Raw genomic sequence first — 25,769 nt, 5'->3', positions numbered from 1 at the left:
AACACGAATGAGCTTCTTGGATCACAAATCAACTCGAGATGAGAGGTTAGTCCCTGGCTTTGACTCCAGAGGAATACCACTTTACCACAAGCACCTCAAGAGGAGGCTTCTCTCAGCTCTAGGTATGTGAGAGGTACCCTGAGTTTGCGGCCTCAAGTGGAATGGACACCGCAATGTCCTGACTCGAAATAAGGCCGGATATGCCTGCAGTGACTTGAATGCAGGCTCGTCTTGCATCTCCCAAGACGAAAGGATGTCTGAATCCCCTGTGGAGACCACAGAGAAAGACCTAGTTCCCCACCTCATCACGACCGGAGGCCTCACATCCTTTGAAAACTCCAGAGGGACGCGGACATCAGTGCATCCAAAGGAGACGATGCCTGACTCCTCGTGAAACTTGATAGGAGTCCCAGGATTCCTGTGGCACGTGGAAAGGGACCCTTGGTCTCCCGCCTCAGCTGGAGAGGCGTCCCAAATGCCTTGCCAAGCCTCGAGGAGAATCCCGAGTTGTCCCTCGCAACTAGGCACGAGTCCTGACGTCGCTGAACAAACACGTGTGTGGAAGGGCCATCCCCGTCGTAACTCGAGAATATACCCCAGGTTCCCGCCGCAACTCCAGAAAAACCATGAGACTTTCCCCTCGCCGCGAGATAAGGCCCGATTCCCCTGCACTGCATGCAGAGCCATGCCGTGTGGCACATCACACAGGAAAGGAGCCTTGATTTCCTTGATGGCACTCCAGAGAAACCCCAAGAACACTGTTTCAAGGCTAGAGGGATCCTGAGGTCACTGTAGCAACACGAAAGAGCTCCGTGGACCACAAATCAACTCGAGATGAGAGGTTAGTCCCTGGCTTTGACTCCAGAGGAATACCACCTTACCACAAGCACCTCAAGAGGAGGCTTCTCTCAGCTCTAGGTATGTGAGAGGGACCCTGAGTTTGCGGCCTCAAGTGGAATGGACACCGCGATGTCCTGACTCGAAATAAGGCCTGATATCCCTGCAGTGACTTTAATGAAGGAACTTCTCGCATCTCCGAAGACGAAAGGATGTCTTAATCCCCTGTGGCGACCAGAGAGAAAGACCTATTCCCCACCTCATCGCGACCGGAGGCCTCACATCCTTTGAAAACTCCAGAGGGACGCGGAGATCAGTGCCTCCAAAGGAGACGATGCCTGACTCCTCGTGAAACTTGATAGGAGTGCCAGGATTCCTGTGGCACGTGGAAAGGGACCCTTGGTCTCCCGCCTCAGCTGGAGAGGCGTCCCAATTGCCCTGCCAAGCCTCGAGGAGAATCCCGAGTTGTCCCTTGAAACTAGGCAGGATTCCTAACGTCGCTGAACAAACACGTGTGTGGAAGGGCCATCCCCGTCGTAACTCGAAAATATACCCCAGGTTCCCGCCGCAACTCGAGAAAAACCATGAGACTTACCCCTCGCCGCGACATGAGGCCCGATTCCCCTGCACTGCGTGCAGAGCATTGCCGTGTTTCACATCACACAGGAAAGGAGCCTTGATTTCCTTGATGGCACTCCAGAGAAACCCCAAGAACACTGTTTCAAGGCTAGAGGGATCCTGAGGTCACTGTAGCAACACGAAAGAGCTTCTTGGATCACAAGTCAATTCGAGATGAGAGGTTAGTCCCAGGCTTTGACTCCAGAGGAATACCACCTTACCACAAGCACCTCAAGAGGAGGCTTCTCTCAGCTCTAGGTATGTGAGAAGGACCCTGAGTTTGCGGCCTCAAGTGGAATGGACACCGCGATGCCCTGACTCGAAATTAGGCCGGATATGCCTGCAGTGACTTGAATGCAGGCTCGTCTTGCATCTCGAAAGACGAAAGGATGTCTGAATCCCCTGTGGAGACCACAGAGAAAGAGCTAGTTTCCCAACTCATCGCGACCGGAGGCATCACATCCTTTGAAAACTCCAGAGGGACGCAGAGATCAGTGCCTCCAAAGGAGACGATGCCTGACTCCTCGTGAAACTTGTTAGGAGTCCCAGGATTCCTCTGGAACGTGGAAAGGGACACTTGGTCTCCCGCCTCTGCTGGAGAGGGATCCCAATTGCCCTGCCAAGCCTCGAGGAGAATCCCGAGTTGTCCTTCGCAACTAGGCAGGAGTCCTGACGTCGCTGAACAAACACGTGTGTGGAAGGGCCATCCCTGTCATAACTCGAGAATATACCCCAGGTTCCCGCCGCAACTCGAGAAAAACCATGAGACTTCCCCCTCGCCGCGAGATGAGGCCCGATTCCCCTGCACTGCGTGCAGAGCAATGCCGTGTTGCACATCACACAGAAAAGGAGCCTTGATTTCCTTGATGGCACTCCAGAGAAAACCCAAGAAAACTGTTTCAAGGCTAGAGGGATCCTGAGGTCACTGTAGCAACACGAAAGAGCTCCGTGGACCAAAAATCAACTCGAGATGAGAGGTTAGTCCCTGGCTTCGACTCCAGAGGAATACCACCTTACCACAAGCACCTCAAGAGGAGGCTTCTCTCAGCTCTAGGTATGTGAGAGGGACCCTGAGTTTGCGGCCTCAAATGGAATGGACACCGCGATGCCCTGACTCGAAATAAGGCCGGATATGCCTGCAGTGACTTGAATGCAGGCTCGTCTTGCATCTCCCAAGACGGAAGGATGTCTGAATCCCCTGTGGATACCACAGAGAAAGACCTAGTCCCCACTGCATCGCGACCGGAGGCCTTACATCCTTGGAAAACTCCAGAGGGACGCGGAGATCAGTGCCTCCAAAGGAGACGATGCCTGACTCCTCGTGAAACTTGTTAGGAGTCCCAGGATTCCTGTGGCACGTGGAAAGGGACCGTAGGTCTCCCGCCTCAGCTGGAGAGGCGTCCCAATTGCCCTGCCAAGCCTCGAGGAGAATCCCGAGTTGTCCCTCGCAACTAGGCAGGAGTCCTGACGTCGCTGAACAAACACGTGTGTGGAAGGGCCATCCCCGTCGGAACTCGAGAATATACCCCAGGTTCCCGCCGCAACTCGAGAAAAACAATGAGACTTCCCACTCGCAGCGAGATGAGGCCCGATTCCCCTGCACTGCATGCAGAGTAATGCCGTGTTGCACATCAAACAGGAAAGGAGCCTTGATTTCCTTGATGGCACTCCAGAGAAATCCCAAGAACACTGTTTCAAGGCTAGAGGGATCCTGAGGTCACTGTAGCAAGACGAAAGAGCTCCGTGGACCAAAAATCAACTCGAGATGAGAGGTTAGTCCCTGGCTTTGACTCCAGAGGAATACCACCTTACCACAAGCACCTCAAGAGGAGGCTTCTCTCAGCTCTAGGTATGTGAGAGGGACCCTGAGTTTGCGGCCTCAAGTGGAATTTACACTGCGATGCCCTGACTCGAAATAAAGCCGGATATCCCTGCAGTGACTTGAATACAGGCTTGTCTTGCATCTCGCAAGAAGAAAGGATGTTTGAATCCCCTGTGGAGACCAAAGAGAAAGACCTAGTTCCCCACCTCATCGTGACCGGAGGCCTCACATCCTTTGAAAACTCCAGAGGGATGCGGAGATCAGTGCCTCCAAAGGAGACGATGCCTGACTCCTCGTGAAACTTGATAGGAGTCCCAGGATTCCTGTGGCACGTGGAAAGGGACCCTTGGTCCCCCGCCTCAGCTGGAGAGGCGTCCCAATTGCCCTGCCAAGCCTCGAGAAGAATCCCGAGTTGTCCCTCGCAACTAGGCAGGAGTCCTGACGTCGCTGAACAAACACGTGTGTGGAAGGGCCATCCCCGTCGTAACTCGAGAATATACCCCAGGTTCCCGCCGCAACTCGAGAAAAACCATGAGACTTCCCCCTCGCCGCGACATGAGGCCCTATTCGGCTGCACTGCGTGCAGAGCAATGCCGTGTTGCACATCACACAGGAAAGGAGCCTTGATTTCCTTGATGGCACTCCAGAGAAACCCCAAGAACACTGTTTCAAGGCTAGAGGGATCCTGAGGTCACTGTAGCAACACGAAAGAGCTCCGTGGACCAAAAATCAACTCGAGATGAGAGGTTAGTCCCTGGCTTCGACTCCAGAGGAATACCACCTTAACACAAGCACCTCAAGAGGAGGCTTCTCTCAGATCTAGGTATGTGAGAGGGACCCTGAGTTTGCGGCCTCAAGTGGAATGGATACCGCGATGCCCTGAGTCGAAATAAGGCCGGATATGCCTGCAGTGATTGAATGCAGGCTCGTCTTGCATCTCCCAAGGCAAAAGGATGTCTGAATCCCCTGTGGAGACCACAGAGAAAGACCTAGTTCCCCACCTCATCGCGACCAGAGACCTCACATCATTTGAAAACTCCAGAGGGACGCGGAGATCAGTGCCTCCAAAGGAGACGATGCGTGACTCCTCGTGAAACTTGATAGGAGTCCCAGGATTACTGTGGCACGTGGAAAGGGACCCTTGGTCTCCCGCCTCAGCTGGAGAGGCGTCCCAATTTCCCTGCCAAGCCTCGAGGAGAATTCCGAGTTGTCCCTCGCAACTAGGCAGGAGTCCTGACGTCGCTGAACAAACACGTGTGTGGAAGGGCCATCCCCGTCGGAACTCGAGAATATACCCCAGGTTCCCGCCGCAACTCGAGAAAAACAATGAGACTTCCCCCTCGCAGCGAGATGAGGCCCGATTCCCGTGCACTGCATGCAGAGCAATGCCGTGTTGCACATCAAACAGGAAAGGAGCCTTGATTTCCTTGATGGCACTCCAGAGAAAACCCAAGAACAATGTTTCAAAGCTAGAGGGATCCTGAGGTCTCTGTAGCAACACGAAAGAGCTCCGTGGACCAAAAATCAACTCGAGATGAGAGGTTAATCCCTGGCTTCGACTCCAGAGGAATACCACCTTACCACAAGCACCTCAAGAGGAGGCTTCTCTCAGATCTAGGTATGTGAGAGGGACCCTGAGTTTGCGGTCTCAAGTGGAATGGACACCGCGATGCCCTGACACGAAATAAGGCCTGATATCCCTGCAGTGACTTGAATGAAGGAACTTCTTGCATCTCCGAAGACGAAAGGATGTCTTAATCCCCTGTGGAGACCACAGAGAAAGACCTAGTTCCCCACCTCATCGCGACCGGAGGCATCACATCCTTGGAAAACTCCAGAGGGTCGCGGAGATCAGTGCCTCCAAAGGAGACGCTGCCTGACTCCTCGTGAAACTTGATAGGAGTCCCAGGATTCCTGTGGCACGTGGAAAGGGACCCTTGGTCTCCCGCCTCTGCTGGAGAGGCGTCCCAATTGCCCTGTCAAGCCTCGAGGAGAATCCCGAGTTGTCCCTCGCAACTAGGCACGAGTCCTGACGTCGCTGAACAAACACGTGTGTGGAAGGGCCATCTCCGTCGTAAATCGAGAATATACCCCAGGTTCCCGCCGCAACTGGAGAAAAACCATGAGACTTCCCCCTCGCCGCGAGATGAGGCCCGATTCCCCTGCACTGCGTGCAGAGCAATGCCGTGTTGCACATCACACAGGAAAGGAGCCTTGATTTCCTTGATGGCACTCCAGAGAAACCCCAAGAACACTGTTTCAAGGCTAGAGGGATCCTGAGGTCACTGTAGCAACAAGAAAAATCTCCGTGGACCAAAAATCAACTCGAGATGAGAGGTTAGTCCCAGGCTTCGACTCCAGAGGAATACCACCTTACCACAAGCACCTCAAGAGGATGCTTCTCTCAGCTCTATGTATGTGAGAGGGACCCTGAGTTTGCGGCCTCAAGTGGAATGGACACCGCGATGCCCTGACTCGAAATAAGGCCAGATATGCCTGCAGTGACTTGAATGCAGGCTTGTCTTGCATCTCCCAAGACGAAAGGATGTCTGAATCCCGTGTGGAGACCACAGAGAAAGACCTAGTTCCCCACCTCATCGCGACCGGAGGCATCACATCCTTTGAAAACTCCAGAGGGACGCGGAGATCAGTGCCTCCAAAGGAGACGGTGCCTGACTCCTCGTGAAACTTGATAGGAGTCCCAGGATTCCTGTGGCACGTGGAAAGGGATTCTCGATATCCCGCCTCAGCTGGAGAGGCGTCCCAATTGCCCTGCCAAGCCTCGAGGAGAATTCCGAGTTGTCCCTCGCAACTAGGCAGGAGTCCTAACATCGCTGAACAAACACGTGTGTGGAAGGGCCATCCCTGTCGGAACTCGAGAATATACCCCAGGTTCCCGCCGCAACTCGAGAAAAACAATGAGACTTCCCCCTCGCAGCGAGATGAGGCCCGATTCCCCTGCACTGCATGCAGAGTAATGCCGTGTTGCACATCAAACAGGAAAGGAGCCTTGATTTCCTTGATGGCACTCCAGAGAAATCCCAAGAACACTGTTTCAAGGCTAGAGGGATCCTGAGGTCACTGTAGCAACACGAAAGAGCTCCGTGGACCAAAAATCAACTCGAGATGAGAGGTTAGTCCCTGGCTTCGACTCCAGAGGAATACCACCTTACCACAAGCACCTCAAGAGGAGGCTTCTCTCAGCTCTAGGTATGTGAGAGGGACCCTGAGTTTGCGGCCTCAAGTGGAATTTACACCGCGATGCCCTGACTCGAAATAAAGCCGGATATCCCTGCAGTGACTTGAATACAGGCTTGTCTTGCATCTCGCAAGAAGAAAGGATGTCTGAATCCCCTGTGGAGACCAAAGAGAAAGACCTAGTTCCCCACCTCATCGTGACCGGAGGCCTCACATCCTTTGAAAACTCCAGAGGGATGCGGAGATCAGTGCCTCCAAAGGAGACGATGCCTGACTCCTCGTGAAACTTGATAGGAGTCCCAGGATTCCTGTGGCACGTGGAAAGGGACCCTTGGTCTCCCGCCTCAGCTGGAGAGGCGTCCCAATTGCCCTGCCAAGCCTCGAGAAGAATCCCGAGTTGTCCCTCGCAACTAGGCAGGAGTCCTGACGTCGCTGAACAAACACGTGTGTGGAAGGGCCATCCCCGTCGTAACTCGAGAATATACCCCAGGTTCCCGCCGCAACTCGAGAAAAACCATGAGACTTCCCCCTCGCCGCGACATGAGGCCCTATTCGGCTGCACTGCGTGCAGAGCAATGCCGTGTTGCACATCACACAGGAAAGGAGCCTTGATTTCCTTGATGGCACTCCAGAGAAACCCCAAGAACACTGTTTCAAGGCTAGAGGGATCCTGAGGTCACTGTAGCAACACGAAAGAGCTCCGTGGACCAGAAATCAACTCGAGATGAGAGGTTAGTCCCTGGCTTCGACTCCAGAGGAATACCACCTTACCACAAGCACCTCAAGAGGAGGCTTCTCTCAGCTCTAGGTATGTGAGAGGGACCCTGAGTTTGCGGCCTCAAGTGGAATGGACACCGCGATGCCCTGACTCGAAATAAGGCCTGATATCCCTGCAGTGACTTGAATGAAGGAACTTCGTGCATCTCCCAAGACGAAAGGATGTCTGAATCCCCTGTGGAGACCACAGAGAAAGACCTAGTTTCCAACCTCATCGCGACTGGAGGCCTCACATCCTTGGAAAACTCCAGAGGGACGGGGAGATCAGTTCCTATAAAGGAGACGATACCTGTCTCCTCGTGAAACTTGATAGGAGTCCCAGAATTACTGTGGCACGTGGAAAGGGACATTTGGTCTCCCACCTCAGCTGGAGAGGCGTCCCAGTTGCCCTGCCAAGCCTCGAGGAGAATCCCGAGTTGTCCCTCGCAACTAGCCAGGAGTCCCGACTCGCTGAGCAAACACGTGTGTGGAAGGGCCATCCCCGTCGTAACTCGATAATATACCCCAGGTTTCCTCCGCAACTCGAGAAAAACCATGAGACTTCCCCCTCGCCTCGAGATGAGGCCCGATTCCCCTGCACTGCGTGCAGAGCAATGCCGTGTTGCACATCACACAGGAAAGGAGCCTTGATTTCCTTGATGGCACTCCAGAGAAACCCCAAGAACACTGTTTCAAGGCTAGAGGGATCCTGAGGTCACTGTAGCAACACGAAAGATCTCGGTGGACCAAAAGTCACCTCGAGATGAGAGGTTAATCCCTGGCTTCGACTCCAGAGGAATACCACCTTACCACAAGCACCTCAAGAGGAGGCTTCTCTCAACTCTAGGTATGTGAGAGGGACCCTGAGTTTGCGGCCTCAAATGGAATGGACACCGCGATGCCCTGACTCGAAATAAGGCATGATATCCCTGCAATCACTTGAATGCAGGCTCGTCTTGCATCTCCGAAGACGAAAGGATGTCTTAATCCCCTGTGGAGACCACAGAGAAAGACCTAGTTCCCCACCTCATCACGACCGGAGGCCTCACATTCTTTGAAAACTCCAGAGGGACGCGGAGATCAGTGCCTCCAAAGGAGACGATGCCTGACTCCTCGTGAAACTTGTTAGGAGTCCCAGGATTCCTGTGGCACGTGGAAAGGGACCCTTGGTCTCCCGCCTCAGCTGGAGAGGCGTCCCAATTGCCCTGCCAAGCCTCGAGGAGAATTCCGAGTTGTCCCTCGTAACTAGGCAGGAGTCCTGACGTCGCTGAACAAACACGAGTGTGGAAGGGCCATCCCCGTCGTAACTCGAGAATATACCCCAGGTTCCCGCCGCAACTCGAGAAAAACCATGAGACTTCGCCCTCGCCGCGAGATGAGGCCCGATTCCCCTGCACTGCGTGCAGAGCAATGCCGTGTTGCACATCACACAGGAAAGGAGCCTTGAATTCCTAGATGGCACTCCAGAGAAACCCCAAGAACACTGTTTTAAGGCTAGAGGGATCATGAGGTCACTGTAGCAACACGAAAGAGCTCCGTGGACTAAAAATCAACTCGAGATGAGAGGTTAGTCCCTGGCTTCGACTCCAGAGGAATACCACCTTACCACAAGCACCTCAAGAGGAGGCTTCTCTCAGCTCTAGGTATGTGAGAGGGACCCTGAGTTTGCGGCCTCAAGTGGAATGGACACCGCGATGCCCTGACTCGAAATAAGGCCGGATATGCCTGCAGTGATTGAATGCAGGCTCGTCTTGCATCTCCCAAGGCGAAAGGATGTCTGAATCCCCTGTGGAGACCACAGAGAAAGACCTAATTCCCCACCTCATCGCGACCGGAGGCCTCACATCCTTTGAAAACTCCAGAGGGACGCGGAGATCAGTGCCTCCAAAGGAGACGATGCCTGACTCCTCGTGAAACTTGATAGGAGTCCCAGGATTCCTGTGGCACATGGAAAGGGACCCTTGGTCTCACGCCTCAGCTGGAGAGGCGTCCCAATTGCCCTGCCAAGCCTCGAGGAGAATCCCGAGTTATCCCTCGCAACTAGGCATGAGTCCTGACGTCGCTGAACAAACACGTGTGTGGAAGGGCCATCCCCGTCGTACCTCGAGAATATACCCCAGGTTCCCGCCGCAACTCGAGAAAAACCATGAGACTTCCCTCTCGCCGCGAGATGAGGCCCGATTCCCCTGCACTGCGTGCAGAGCAATGCCGTGTTGCACATCACACAGGAAAGGAGCCTTGATTACCTTGAGGGCACTCCAGAGAAACCCCAAGAACACTGTTTCAAGGCTAGAGGGATCCTGAGGTCACTGTAGCAACACGAAAGATCTCCGTGGACCAAAAATCACCTCGAGATGAGAGGAAAATCCCTGGCTTCGACTCCAGAGGAATACCACCTTACCACAAGCACCTCAAGAGGAGGCTTCTCTCAACTCTATGTATGTGAGAGGGACCCTGAGTTTGCGGCCTCAAGTGGAATGGACACCGCGATGCCCTGACTCAAAATAAGGCCTGATATCACTGCAGTGACTAGAATGCAGGCTCGTCTTGCATCTCCGAAGACGAAAGGATGTCTTAATCCCCTGTGGAGACCACAGAAAAAGACCTAGTTCCCCACCTCATCGCGACCGGAGGCCTCACATCCTTTGAAAACTCCAGAGGGACGCGGAGATCAGTGCCTCCAAAGGAGACGATGCCTGACTCCTCGTGAAACTTGATAGGAGTCCCAGGATTCCTGTGGCACATGGAAAGGGAACCTTGGTCTCCCGCCTCAGCTGGAGAGGCGTCCCAATTGTCCTGCAAGCCTCGAGGAGAATCCCGAGTTGTCCCTCGCAACTAGGGAGGAGTCCTGACGTCGCTGAACAAACACGTGTGTGGAAGGGCCATCCCCGTCGGAACTCGAGAATGTACCCCAGGTTCCTGCCACAACTCGAGAAAAACCATGAGACTTCCCGCTCGCTGCGAGATGAGGCCCGATTCCCCAGCACTGCATGCAGAGCAATGCCGTGTTGCACATCACACAGGAAAGGAGCCTTGATTTCCTTGATGGCACTCCAGAGAAAGCCAAAGAAGACTGTTTCAAGGCTAGAGGGATCCTGAGGTCACTGTAGCAACACGAAAGAGCTCCGTGGACCACAAATCAACTCGAGATGAGAGGTTAGTCCCTGGCTTCGACTCCAGAGGAATACCACCTTACCACAAGCACCTCAAGAGGAGGCTTCTCTCAGCTCTAGGTATGTGAGAGGGACCCTGAGTTTGCGGCCTCAAGTGGAATGGACACCGCGATGCCCTGACTCGAAATAAGGCCTGATATCCCTGCAGTGACTTGAATGAAGGAACTTCTTGCATCTCCCAAGACGAAAGGATGTCTGAATCCCCTGTGGAGACCACAGAGAAAGACCTAGTTCCCAACCTCATCGCGACTGGAGGCCTCACATCCTTGGAAAACTCCAGAGGGATGGGGAGATCAGTTCCTATAAAGGAGACGATACCTGTCTCCTCGTGAAACTTGATAGGAGTCCCAGAATTACTGTGGCACGTGGAAAGGGACATTTGGTCTCCCACCTCAGCTGGAGAGGCGTCCCAATTGCCCTGCCAAGCCTCGAGGAGAATCCCGAGTTGTCCCTCGCAACTAGCCAGGAGTCCCGACTCGCTGAGCAAACACGTGTGTGGAAGGGCCATCCCCGTCGTAACTCGAGAATATACCCCAGGTTTCCTCCGCAACTCGAGAAAAACCATGAGACTTCCCCCTCGCCTCGAGATGAGGCCCGATTCCCCTGCACTGCGTGCAGAGCAATGCCGTGTTGCACATCACACAGGAAAGGAGCCTTGATTTCCTTGATGGCACTCCAGAGAAACCCCAAGAACACTGTTTCAAGGCTAGAGGGATCCTGAGGTCACTGTAGCACACGAAAGATCTCGGTGGACCAAAAGTCACCTCGAGATGAGAGGTTAATCCCTGGCTTCGACTCCAGAGGAATACCACCTTACCACAAGCACCTCAAGAGGAGGCTTCTCTCAACTCTAGGTATGTGAGAGGGACCCTGAGTTTGCGGCCTCAAATGGAATGGACACCGCGATGCCCTGACTCGAAATAAGGCATGATATCCCTGCAATCACTTGAATGCAGGCTCGTCTTGCATCTCCGAAGACGAAAGGATGTCTTAATCCCCTGTGGAGACCACAGAGAAAGACCTATTTCCCCACCTCATCACGACCGGAGGCCTCACATTCTTTGAAAACTCCAGAGGGACGCGGAGATCAGTGCCTCCATAGGAGACGATGCCTGACTCCTCGTGAAACTTCTTAGGAGTCCCAGGATTCCTGTGGCACGTGGAAAGGGACCCTTGGTCTCCCGCCTCAGCTGGAGAGGCGTCCCAATTGCCCTGCCAAGCCTCGAGGAGAATTCCGAGTTGTCCCTCGTAACTAGGCAGGAGTCCTGACGTCGCTGAACAAACACGAGTGTGGAAGGGCCATCCCCGTCGTAACTCGAGAATATACCCCAGGTTCCCGCCGCAACTCGAGAAAAACCATGAGACTTCGCCCTCGCCGCGAGATGAGGCCCGATTCCCCTGCACTGCGTGCAGAGCAATGCCGTGTTGCACATCACACAGGAAAGGAGCCTTGAATTCCTAGATGGCACTCCAGAGAAACCCCAAGAACACTGTTTCAAGGCTAGAGGGATCATGAGGTCACTGTAGTAACACGAAAGAGCTCCGTGGACTAAAAATCAACTCGAGATGAGAGGTTAGTCCCTGGCTTCGACTCCAGAGGAATACCACCTTACCACAAGCACCTCAAGAGGAGGCTTCTCTCAGCTCTAGGTATGTGAGAGGGACCCTGAGTTTGCGGCCTCAAGTGGAATGGACACCGCGATGCCCTGACTCGAAATAAGGCCGGATATGCCTGCAGTGATTGAATGCAGGCTCGTCTTGCATCTCCCAAGGCGAAAGGATGTCTGAATCCCCTGTGGAGACCACAGAGAAAGACCTAATTCCCCACCTCATCGCGACCGGAGGCCTCACATCCTTTGAAAACTCCAGAGGGACGCGGAGATCAGTGCCTCCAAAGGAGACGATGCCTGACTCCTCGTGAAACTTGATAGGAGTCCCAGGATTCCTGTGGCACATGGAAAGGGACCCTTGGTCTCACGCCTCAGCTGGAGAGGCGTCCCAATTGCCCTGCCAAGCCTCGAGGAGAATCCCGAGTTATCCCTCGCAACTAGGCATGAGTCCTGACGTCGCTGAACAAACACGTGTGTGGAAGGGCCATCCCCGTCGTACCTCGAGAATATACCCCAGGTTCCCGCCGCAACTCGAGAAAAACCATGAGACTTCACTCTCGCCGCGAGATGAGGCCTGATTCCCCTGCACTGCGTGCAGAGCAATGCCGTGTTGCACATCACACAGGAAAGGAGCCTTGATTACCTTGAGGGCACTCCAGAGAAACCCCAAGAACACTGTTTCAAGGCTAGAGGGATCCTGAGGTCACTGTAGCAACACGAAAGATCTCCGTGGACCAAAAATCACCTCGAGATGAGAGGAAAATCCCTGGCTTCGACTCCAGAGGAATACCACCTTACCACAAGCACCTCAAGAGGAGGCTTCTCTCAACTCTATGTATGTGAGAGGGACCCTGAGTTTGCGGCCTCAAGTGGAATGGACACCGCGATGCCCTGACTCAAAATAAGGCCTGATATCACTGCAGTGACTAGAATGCAGGCTCGTCTTGCATCTCCGAAGACGAAAGGATGTCTTAATCCCCTGTGGAGACCACAGAAAAAGACCTAGTTCCCCACCTCATCGCGACCGGAGGCCTCACATCCTTTGAAAACTCCAGAGGGACGCGGAGATCAGTGCCTCCAAAGGAGACGATGCCTGACTCCTCGTGAAACTTGTTAGGAGTCCCAGGATTCCTGTGGCACGTGGAAAGGGACACTTGGTCTCCCGCCTCAGCTGGAGAGGCGTTCCAATTGCCCTGCCAAGCCTCGAGGAGAATTCCGAGTTGTCCCTCGTAACTAGGCAGGAGTCCTGACGTCGCTGAACAAACACGAGTGTGGAAGGGCCATTCCCGTCGTAACTCGAGAATATACCCCAGGTTCCCGCCGCAACTCGAGAAAAACCATGAGACTTCGCCCTCGCCGCGAGATGAGGCCCGATTCCCCTGCACTGCGTGCAGAGCAATGCCGTGTTGCACATCACACAGGAAAGGAGCCTTGATTTCCTAGATGGCACTCCAGAGAAACCCCAAGAACTCTGTTTCAAGGCTTGAGGGATCCTGAGGTCACTGTAGCAACACGAAAGAGCTCCGTGGACCAAAAATCAACTCGAGATGAGAGGTTAGTCCCTGGCTTTGACTCCAGAGGAATACCACCTTACCACAAGCACCTCAAGAGGAGGCTTCTCTCAGCTCTAGGTATGTGAGAGGGACCCTGAGTTTGCGGCCTCAAGTGGAATGGACACCGCGATGCCCTGACTCGAAATAAGGCCGGATATGCCTGCAGTGACTTGAATGCAGGCTCGTCTTGCATCTCCCAAGATGAAAGGATTTCTGAATCCCCTGTGGAGACCACAGAGAAAGACCTAGTTCCCCACCTCATCGCGACCGGAGGCCTCACATCCTTGGAAAACTCCAGGGGGCACGGAGATCAGTGCCTCCAAAGGAGACGATGCCTGACTACTGTGAAACTTGATAGGAGTCCCAGAATTCCTGTGGCACGTGGAAAGGTACACTTGGTCTCCCGCCTCAGCTGGAGAGGCGTCCCAATAGGCCTACCAAGCCTCGAGGAGAATCCCGAGTTGTCCCTCGCAACTAGGTAGGAGTTCTGACGTCACTGAACAAACACGTGTGTGGAAGGGCCATCCCCGTCGTAACTCGAGACTATACCCCAGGTTCCGGCCGCAACTCAAGAAAAACCATGAGACTTCCCCCTCGCCGTGATATGAGGGGGGACTCCCCTGCACTGCGTGCAGAGCAATGCCGTGTTGCACATCACACAAGAAAGAACCTTGATTTCCTTGATGGCACTCCAGAGAAACCCCAAGAACACTGTTTCAAGGCTAGAGGGATCCTGAGGTCACTGTAGCAACACGAAAGAGCTCCGTGGACCAAAAATCAATTCGAGATGAGAAGTTAATCCCTGGCTTCGACTCCAGAGGAATACAACCTTAGCACAAGCACCTCAAGAGGAGGCTTCTCTCAGCTCTAGGTATGTGAGAGGGACCCTGAGTTTGCGGCCTCAAGTGGAATGGACACCGCGATGCCCTGAGTCGAAATAAGGCCTGATATCCCTGCAGTGACTTGAATGCAGGCTCGTCTTGCATCTCCCAAGATGAAAGGATATCTGAATCCCCTGTGGAGACCACAGAGAAAGACCTAGTCCCCACCTCATCGCGACCGGAGTCCTCACATCCTTTGAAAACTCCAGAGGGACATGGAGATCAGTGCCTCCAAAAGAGACGATGCCTGACTCCTCGTGAAACTTGAAAGGAGTCCCAGGATTCCTGTGGCACGTGGAAAGGGACCCTTGGTCTCCCGCCTCAGCTTGAGAGGCGTCCCAATTGCCCTGCCAAACCTCGAGGAGAATCCCGAGTTGTCCCTCGCAACTAGGCAGGAGTCCTGACGTCGCTGAACAAACACGTGTGTGGAAGGGCCATCCCTGTCGTAACTCGAGAATATACCCCAGGTTCCTGCCGCAACTCGAGAAAAACCATGAGACTTCCCACTTGCCGCGAGATGAGGCCCGATTCCCCTGCACTGCGTGCAGAGCAAGGCCGTGTTGCACATCACACAGGAAAGGAGCCTTGATTTCCTTGATGGCACTCCAGAGAAACCCCAAGAACATTGTTTCAAGGTTAGAGGGATCCTGAGGTCACTGTAGCAACATGAAAGAGCTCCGTGGACCACAAATCAACTCGAGATGAGAGGTTAGTCCCTGGCTTCGACTGCAGAGGAATACCACCTTACCACAAGCACATCAAGAGGAGGCTTCTCTCAGCTCTAGGTATGTGAGAGGGACCCTGAGTTTGCGGCCTCAAGTGGAATGGACACCGCGATGCCCTGACTCGAAATTAGGCCGGATATGCCTGCAGTGACTTGAATGCAGGCTCGTCTTGCATCTCGAAAGACGAAAGGATGTCTGAATCCCCTGTGGAGACCACAGAGAAAGACCTAGTTCCCCACCTCATCGCGACCGGAGGCATCACATCCTTTGAAAACTCCAGAGGGACGCAGAGATCAGTGCCTCCAAAGGAGACGATGCCTGATTCCTCGTGAAACTTGATAGGAGTCCCAGGATTCCTGTGGCACGTGGAAAGGGACCCTTGGTCTCCCGCCTCTGCTGGAGAGGCGTCCCAATTGCCCTGCCAAGCCTCGAGGAGAATCCCGAGTTGTCCCTCGCAACTAGGCAGGAGTCCTGACGTCGCTGAACAAACACGTGTGTGGAAGGGCCATCCCCGTCGTAACTCGAGAATATACCCCAGGTTCCCGCCGCAACTCGAGAAAAACCATGAGACTTCCCCCTCGCCGCAAGATGAGGCCCGATTCCCCTGCACTGCGTGCAGAGCAATGCCGTGTTGCACATCACACAGGAAAGGAGCCTTGATTTCCTTGATGGCACTCCAGAGAAAACCCAAGAAAACTGTTTCAAGGCTAGAGGGATCCTGAGGTCACTGTAACAACAAGAAAGAGCTCCGTGGACCAAAAATCAACTCGAGATGAGAGGTTAGTCCCTGGCTTCGACTCCAGAGGAATACCACCTTACCACAAGCACCTCAAGAGGAGGCTTCTCTCAGCTCTAGGTATGTGAGAGGGACCCTGAGTTTACGGCCTCAAATGGAATGGACACCGCGATGCCCTGACTCGAAATAAGGCCTGATATCCCTGCAGTGACTTGAATGAAGGAACTTCTTGCATCTCCCAAGACGAAAGGATGTCTGAATCCCCTGTGGAGACCACAGAGAAAGACCTAGTTCCCAACCTCATCGCGACTGGAGGCCTCACATCCTTGGAAAACTCCAGAGGGACGGGGAGATCAGTTCCTATAAAGGAGACGATACCTGTCTCCTCGTGAAACTTGATAGGAGTCCCAGAATTACTGTGGCATGTGGAAAGGGACATTTGGTCTCCCACCTCAGCTGGAGAGGCGTCCCAATTGCCCTGCCAAGCCTCGAGGAGAATCCCGAGTTGTCCCTCGCAACTAGCCAGGAGTCCCGACTCGCTGAGCAAACACGTGTGTGGAAGGGCCATCCCCGTCGTAACTCGAGAATATACCCCAGGTTTCCTCCGCAACTCGAGAAAAACCATGAGACTTCCCCCTCGCCTCGAGATGAGGCCCGATTCCCCTGCACTACGTGCAGAGCAATGCCGTGTTGCACATCACACAGGAAAGGAGCCTTGATTTCCTTGATGACACTCCAGAGAAACCCCAAGAACACTGTTTCAAGGCTAGAGGGATCCTGAGGTCACTGTAGCAACACGAAAAATCTCGGTGATCCAAAAGTCACCTCGAGATGAGAGGTTAATCCCTGGCTTCGACTCCAGAGGAATACCACCTTACCACAAGCACCTCAAGAGGAGGCTTCTCTCAACTCTAGGTATGTGAGAGGGACCCTGAGTTTGCGGCCTCAAATGGAATGGACACCGCGATGCCCTGACTCGAAATAAGGCATGATATCCCTGCAGTCACTTGAATGCAGGCTCGTCTTGCATCTCCGAAGACGAAAGGATGTCTTAATCCCCTGTGGAGACCACAGAGAAAGACCTAGTTCCCCACCTCATCACGACCGGAGGCCTCACATCCTTTGAAAACTCCAGAGGGACGCGGAGATCAGTGCCTCCAAAGGAGACGATGCCTGACTCCTCGTGAAACTTCTTAGGAGTCCCAGGATTCCTGTGGCACGTGGAAAGGGACCCTTGGTCTCCCGCCTCAGCTGGAGAGGCATCCCAATTGCCCTGCCAAGCCTCGAGGAGAATTCCGAGTTGTCCCTCGTAACTAGGCAGGAGTCCTGACGTCGCTGAACAAACACGAGTGTGGAAGGGCCATCCCCGACGTAACTCGAGAATATACCCCAGGTTCCCGCCGCAACTCGAGAAAAACCATGAGACTTCGCCCTCGCCGCGAGATGAGGCCCTATTCGGCTGCACTGCGTGCAGAGCAATGCCGTGTTGCACATCACACAGGAAAGGAGCCTTGAATTCCTAGATGGCACTCCAGAGAAACCCCAAGAACACTGTTTCAAGGCTAGAGGGATCATGAGGTCACTGTAGCAACACGAAAGAGCTCCGTGGACCAAAAATCAACTCGAGATGAGAGGTTATTCCCTGGCTTCGACTCCAGAGGAATACCACCTTACCACAAGCACCTCAAGAGGAGGCTTCTCTCAGCTCTAGGTATGTGAGAGGGACCCTGAGTTTGTGGCCTCAAGTGGAATGGACACCACGATGCCCTGACTCGAAATAAGGCCGGATATGCCTGCAGTGACTTGAATGCAGGCTCGTCTTGCATCTCCCAAGATGAAAGGATTTCTGAATCCCCTGTGGAGACCACAGAGAAAGACCTAGTTCCCCACCTCATCGCGACCGGAGGCCTCACATCCTTGGAAAACTCCAGGGGGCACGGAGATCAGTGCCTCCAAAGGAGACGATGCCTGACTCCTCGTGAAACTTGATAGGAGTCCCAGAATTCCTGTGGCACGTGGAAAGGTACACTTGGTCTCCCGCCTCAGCTGGAGAGGCGTCCCAATAGGGCTACCAAGCCTCGAGGAGAATCCCGAGTTGTCCCTCGCAACTAGGTAGGAGTTCTGACGTCACTGAACAAACACGTGTGTGGAAGGGCCATCCCCGTCGTAACTCGAGACTATACCCCAGGTTCCGGCCGCAACTCAAGAAAAACCATGAGACTTCCCCCTCGCCGTGATATGAGGGGGGACTCCCCTGCACTGCGTGCAGAGCAATGCCGTGTTGCACATCACACAAGAAAGGAGCCTTGATTTCCTTGATGGCACTCCAGAGAAACCCCAAGAACACTGTTTTAAGGCTAGAGGGATCCTGAGGTCACTGTAGCAACAAGAAAGAGCTCCGTGGACCAAAAATCAATTCGAGATGAGAAGTTAATCCCTGTCTTCGACTCCAGAGGAATACAACCTTAGCACAAGCACCTCAAGAGGAGGCTTCTCTCAGCTCTAGGTATGTGAGAGGGACCCTGAGTTTGCGGCCTCAAGTGGAATGGACACCGCGATGCCCTGACTCGAAATAAGGCCTGATATCCCTGCAGTGACTTGAATGCAGGCTCGTCTTGCATCTCCCAAGATGAAAGGATATCTGAATCCCCTGTGGAGACCACAGAGAAAGACCTAGTCCCCACCTCATCGCGACCGGATTCCTCACATCCTTTGAAAACTCCAGAGGGACATGGAGATCAGGGCCTCCAAAGGAGACGATGCCTGACTCCTCGTGAAACTTGAAAGGAGTCCCAGGATTCCTGTGGCACGTGGAAAGGGACCCTTGGTCTCCCGCCTCAGCTTGAGAGGCGTCCCAATTGCCCTGCCAAGCCTCGAGGAGAATCCCGAGTTGTCCCTCGCAACTAGGCAGGAGTCCTGACGTCGCTGAACAAACACGTGTGTGGAAGGGCCATGCCCGACGTAACTCGAGAATATACCCCAGGTTCCTGCCGCAACTCGAGAAAAACCATGAGACTTCCCCCTCGCCGCGAGATGAGGCCCGATTCCCCTGCACTGCGTGCAGAGCAATGCCGTGTTGCACATCACACAGGAAAGGAGCCTTGATTTCTTTGATGGCACTCCAGAGAAACCCCAAGAACACTGTTTCAAGGCTAGAGGGATCCTGAGGTCACTGTAGCAACATGAAAGAGCTCCGTGGACCACAAATCAACTCGAGATGAGAGGTTAGTCCCTGGCTTCGACTGCAGAGGTATACCACCTTACCACAAGCACCTCAAGAGGAGGCTTCTCTCAGCTCTAGGTATGTGAGAGGGACCCTGAGTTTGCGGCCTCAAGTGGAATGGACACCGCGATGTCCTGACTCGAAATAAGGCCTGATATCCTTGCAGTGACTTGAATGCAGGCTCGTCTTGCATCTCCGAAGACGAAAGGATGTCTGAATCCCCTGTGGAGACCATAGAGAAAGACCTAGTTCCCCACCTCATCGCGACCGGAGGCCTCACATCCTTTGAAAACTCCAGAGGAATGCGGAGATCAGTGCCTCCAGAGGAGACGATGCCTGACTCCTCGTGAAACTTGATAGGAGTCCCAGGATTCCTGTGGCACGTGGAAAGGGACCCTTGGTCTCCCGCCTCAGCTGGAGAGGCGTCCCAATTGCCCTGCCAAGCCTCGAGGAGAATCCCGAGTTGTCCCTCCCAACTAGGCAGGAGTCCCGACTCGCTGAACAAACACGTGTGTGGAAGGGCCATCCCCGTCGGAACTCGAGAATATACCCCAGGTTCCCTCCGCAACTCGAGAAAAACCATGAGACTTCCCCCTCGCCGCGAGATGAGGCCCGATTCCCCTGCACTGCGTGCAGAGCAATGCCGAGTTGCACATCACACAGGAAAGGAGCCTTGATTTCCTTGATGGCACTCCAGAGAAACCCCAAGAACATGTTTCAAGGCTAGAGGGATCCTGAGGTCACTGTAGCAACACGAAAAAGCTTCGTGGACCAAAAATCAACTCGAGATGAGAGGTTAGTCCCTGGCTTCGACTCCAGAGGAATACCACCTTTCCACAAGCACCTCAAGAGGAGGCTTCTCTCAGCTCTAGGTATGTGAGAGGGACCCTGAGTTTGCGGCCTCAAGTGGAATGGACACCGCGATGCCCTGACTCGAAATAAGGCCGGATATGCCTGCAGTGATTGAATGCAGGCTCGTCTTGCATCTCCCAAGGCGAAAGGATGTCTGAATCCCCTGTGGAGACCACAGAGAAAGACCTAATTCCCCACCTCATCGCGACCGGAGGCCTCACATCCTTTGAAAACTCCAGAGGGACGCGGAGATCAGTGCCTCCAAAGGAGACGATGCCTGACTCCTCGTGAAACTTGATAGGAGTCCCAGAATTCCTGTGGCACGTGGAAAGGTACACTTGGTCTCCCGCCTCAGCTGGAGAGGCGTCCCAATAGGCCTACCTAGCCTCGAGGAGAATCCCGAGTTGTCGCTCGCAACTAGGTAGGAGTTCTGACGTCACTGAACAAACACGTGTGTGGAAGGGCCATCCCCGTCGTAACTCGAGACTATACCCCAGGTTCCGGCCGCAACTCAAGAAAAACCATGAGACTTCCCCCTCGCCGTGATATGAGGGGGGACTCCCCTGCACTGCGTGCAGAGCAATGCCGTGTTGCACATCACACAAGAAAGGACCCTTGATTTCCTTGATGGCACTCCAGAGAAACCCCAAGAACACTGTTTCAAGGCTAGAGGGATCCTGAGGTCACTGTAGAAACAGGAAAGAGCTCCGTGGACCAAAAATCAATTCGAGATGAGAAGTTAATCCCTGGCTTCGACTCCAGAGGAATACAACCTTAGCACAAGCACCTCAAGAGGAGGCTTCTCTCAGCTCTAGGTATGTGAGAGGGACCCTGAGTTTGCGGCCTCAAGTGGAATGGACACCGCGATGCCCTGAGTCGAAATAAGGCCTGATATCCCTGCAGTGACTTGAATGCAGGCTCGTCTTGCATCTCCCAAGATGAAAGGATATCTGAATCCCCTGTGGAGACCACAGAGAAAGACCTAGTCCCCACCTCATCGCGACCGGAGTCCTCACATCCTTTGAAAACTCCAGAGGGACATGGAGATCAGTGCCTCCAAAAGAGACGATGCCTGACTCCTCGTGAAACTTGAAAGGAGTCCCAGGATTCCTGTGGCACGTGGAAAGGGACCCTTGGTCTCCCGCCTCAGATTGAGAGGCGTCCCAATTGCCCTGCCAAACCTCGAGGAGAATCCCGAGTTGTCCCTCGCAACTAGGCAGGAGTCCTGACGTCGCTGAACAAACACGTGTGTGGAAGGGCCATCCCCGACGTAACTCGAGAATATACCCCAGGTTCCTGCCGCAACTCGAGAAAAACCATGAGACTTCCCCCTTGCCGCGAGATGAGGCCCGATTCCCCTGCACTGCGTGCAGAGCAATGCCGTGTTGCACATCACACAGGAAAGGAGCCTTGATTTATTTGATGGCACTCCAGAGAAACCCCAAGAACACTGTTTCAAGGCTAGAGGGATCCTGAGGTCACTGTAGCAACATGAAAGAGCTCCGTGGACCACAAATCAACTCGAGATGAGAGGTTAGTCCCTGGCTTCGACTGCAGAGGAATACCACCTTACCACAAGCACCTCAAGAGGAGGCTTCTCTCAGCTCTAGGTATGTGAGAGGGACCCTGAGTTTGCGGCCTCAAGTGGAATGGACACCGCGATGCCCTGACTCGAAACAAGGCCGGATATGCCTGCAGTGACTTGAATGCAGGCTCGTCTTGCATCTCGAAAGACGAAAGGATGTCTGAATCCCCTGTGGAGACCACAGAGAAAGACCTAGTCCCCACCGCATCGCGACCGGAGGCCTTACATCCTTGGAAAACTACAGAGGAATGCGGAGATCAGTGCCTCCAAAGGAGACGATGCCTGACTCCTCGTGAAACTTGATAGGAGTCCCAGGATTCCTGTGGCACATGGAAAGGGACCCTTGGTCTCCTGCCTCAGCTGGAGAGGCGTCCCAATTGTCCTGCAAGCCTCGAGGAGAATCCCGAGTTGTCCCTAGCAACTAGGCAGGAGTCCTGACGTCGCTGAACAAACACGTGGGTGGAAGGGCCATCCCCGTCGGAACTCGAGAATATACCCCAGGTTGCTGCCACAACTCGAGAAAAACCATGAGACTTCCCGCTCGCTGCGAGATGAGGCCCGATTCCCCTGCACTGCATGCAGAGCAATGCCGTGTTGCACATCACACAGGAAAGGAGCCTTGATTTCCTTGATGGCACTCCAGAGAAAGCCCAAGAACACTGTTTCAAGGCTAGAGGGATCCTGAGGTCACTGTAGCAACACGAAAGAGCTCCGTGGACCACAAATCAACTCGAGATGAGAGGTTAGAACCTGGCTTCGACTCCAGAGGAATACCACCTTACCACAAGCACCTCAAGAGGAGGCTTCTCTCAGCTTTAGGTATGTGAGAGGGACCCTGAGTTTGCGGCCTCAAGTGGAATGGACACCGCGATGCCCTGACTCGAAATAAGGCCGGATATCCCTGCAGTGACTTGAATGAAGGAACTTCTTGCATCTCCCAAGACGAAAGGATGTCTGAATCCCCTGTGGAGACCACAGAGAAAGACCTAGTTCCCAACCTCATCGCGACTGGAGGCCTCACATCCTTGGAAAACTCCAGAGGGACGGGGAGATCAGTTCCTATAAAGGAGACGATACCTGTCTCCTCGTGAAACTTGATAGGAGTCCCAGAATTACTGTGGCATGTGGAAAGGGACATTTGGTCTCCCACCTCAGCTGGAGAGGCGTCCCAATTGCCCTGCCAAGCCTCGAGGAGAATCCCGAGTTGTCCCTCGCAACTAGCCAGGAGTCCCGACTCGCTGAGCAAACACGTGTGTGGAAGGGCCATCCCCATCGTAACTCGAGAATATACCCCAGGTTCCCGCCGCAACTCGAGAAAAACCATGAGACTTCCCCTCGCCTCGAGATGAGGCCCGATTCCCCTGCACTGCGTGCAGAGCAATGCCGTGTTGCACATCACACAGGAAAGGAGCCTTGATTTCCTTGATGGCACTCCAGAGAAACCCCAAGAACACTGTTTCAAGGCTAGAGGGATCCTGAGGTCACTGTAGCAACACGAAAGATCTCTGTGGTCCAAAAGTCACCTCGAGATGAGAGGTTAATCCCTGGCTTCGACTCCAGAGGAATACCACCTTACCACAAGCACCTCAAGAGGAGGCTTCTCTCAACTCTAGGTATGTGAGAGGGACCCTGAGTTTGCGGCCTCAAGTGGAATGGACACCGCGATGCCCTGACTCGAAATAAGGCATGATATCCCTGCAGTCACTTGAATGCAGGCTCGTCTTGCATCTCCGAAGACGAAAGGATGTCTTAATCCCCTGTGGAGACCACAGAGAAAGACCTAGTTTCCCACCTCATCACGACCGGAGGCCTCACATCCTTTGAAAACTCCAGAGGGACGCGGAGATCAGTGCCTCCAAAGGAGACGATGCCTGACTCCTCGTGAAACTTGTTAGGAGTCCCAGGATTCCTGTGGCACGTGGAAAGGGAACCTTGGTCTCCCGCCTCAGCTCGAGAGGCGTCCCAATTGCCTGCCAAGCCTCGAGGAGAATCCCGAGTTGTCCCTCGCAACTAGGCAGGATTCCTAACGTCGCTGAACAAACACGTGTGTGGAAGGGCCATCCCCGTCGTAACTCGAGAATATACCCCAGGTTCCCGCCGCAACTCGAGAAAAACCATGAGACTTCCCCCTCGCCGCGACATGAGGCCCGATTCCCCTGAACTGCGTGCAGAGCAAGGCCGTGCTGCACATCACACAGGAAAGGAGCCTTGATTTCCTTGATGGCACTCCAGAGAAACCCCAAGAACACTGTTTCAAGGCTAGAGGGATCCTGAGGTCACTGTAGCAACACGAAAGAGCTCCGTGGACCAAAAATCAACTCGAGATGAGAGGTTAGTCCCTGGCTTCGACTCCAGAGGAATACCACCTTACCACAAGCACCTCAAGAGGAGGCTTCTCTCAGCTCTAGGTATGTGAGAGGGACCCTGAGTTTGCGGCCTCAAGTGGAATGGACACCGTGATGTCCTGACTCGAAATAAGGCCTGATATCCCTGCAGTGACTTGAATGCAGGCTCGTCTTGCATCTCCCAAGACGAAAGGATGTCTGAATCCCCTGTTGAGACCATAGAGAAAGACCTAGTTCCCCACCTCATCGCGACCGGAGGCCTCACATCCTTTGAAAACTCCAGAGGGACGGGGAGATCAGTGCCTCCAGAGGAGACGATGCCTGACTCCTCGTGAAACGTGATAGGAGTCCCAGGATTCCTGGGGCACGTGGAAAGGGACCCTTGGTCTCCCGCCTCAGCTGGAGAGGCGTCCCAATTGCCCTGCCAAGCCTCGAGGAGAATCCCGAGTTGTCCCTCGCAACTAGGCAGGAGTCCCGACTCGCTGAACAAACACGTGTGCGGAATGGCCATCCCCGTCGGAACTCGAGAATATACCCCAGGTTCCCTCCGCAACTCGAGAAAAACCATGAGACTTCCCCCTCGCCGCGAGATGAGGCCCGATTCCCCTGCACTGCGTGCAGAGCAAGGCCGTGTTGCACATCACACAGGAAAGGAGCCTTGATTTCCTTGATGGCACTCCAGAGAAACCCCAAGAACACTGTTTCAAGGCTAGAGGAATCCTGAGGTCACTGTAGCAACACGAAAGAGCTTCGTGGACCAAAAATCAACTCGAGATGAGAGGTTAGTCCCTGGCTTCGACTCCAGAGGAATACCACCTTACCACAAGCACCTCAAGAGGAGGCTTCTCTCAGCTCTAGGTATGTGAGAGGGACCCTGAGTTTGCGGCCTCAAGTGGAATGGACACCGCGATGCCCTGACTCGAAATAAGGCCGGATATGCCTGCAGTGATTGAATGCAGGCTCGTCTTGCATCTCCCAAGGCGAAAGGATGTTTGAATCCCCTGTGGAGACCACAGAGAAAGACCTAATTCCCCACCTCATCGCGACCGGAGGCCTCACATCCTTTGAAAACTCCAGAGGGACGCGGAGATCAGTGCCTCCAAAGGAGACGATGCCTGACTCCTCGTGAAACTTGATAGGAGTCCCAGGATTCCTGTGGCACATGGAAAGGGACCCTTGGTCTCACGCCTCAGCTGGAGAGGCGTCCCAATTGCCCTGCCAAGCCTCGAGGAGAATCCCGAGTTATCCCTCGCAACTAGGCAGGAGTCCTGACGTCGCTGAACAAACACGTGTGTGGAAGGGTCATCCCCGTCGTACCTCGAGAATATACCCCAGGTTCCCGCCGCAACTCGAGAAAAACCATGAGACTTCCCCCTCGCCGCGAGATGAGGCCCGATTCCCCTGCACTGCGTGCAGAGCAATGCCGTGTTGCACATCACACAGGAAAGGAGCCTTGATTTCCTTGAGGGCACTCCAGAGAAACCCCAAGAACACTGTTTCAAGGCTAAAGGGATCCTGAGGTCACTGTAGCAACAAGAAAGATCTCTGTGGACCAAAAATCACCTCGAGATGAGAGGTTAATCCCTGGCTTCGACTCCAGAGGAATACCACCTTACCACAAGCACCTCAAGAGTAGGCTTCTCTCAACTCTAGGTATGTGAGAGGGACCCTGAGTTTGCGGCCTCAAGTGGAATGGACACCGCGATGCCCTGACTCAAAATAAGGCCTGACATCACTGCAGTGACTTGAATGCAGGCTCGTCTTGCATCTCCGAAAACGAAAGGATGTCTTAATCCCCTGTGGAGACCACAGAGAAAGACCTAGTTCCCCACCTCATCGCGACCGGAGGCCTCAC

The sequence above is a fragment of the Cervus elaphus genome, chromosome 29 (genome assembly GCF_910594005.1).
Source record: "Cervus elaphus chromosome 29, mCerEla1.1, whole genome shotgun sequence".
In the NCBI taxonomy this organism is placed as follows: domain Eukaryota; kingdom Metazoa; phylum Chordata; class Mammalia; order Artiodactyla; family Cervidae; genus Cervus; species Cervus elaphus.
The sequence above is the reverse complement of the archived record's forward strand: the minus strand, read 5'-3'. Positions refer to the sequence as shown.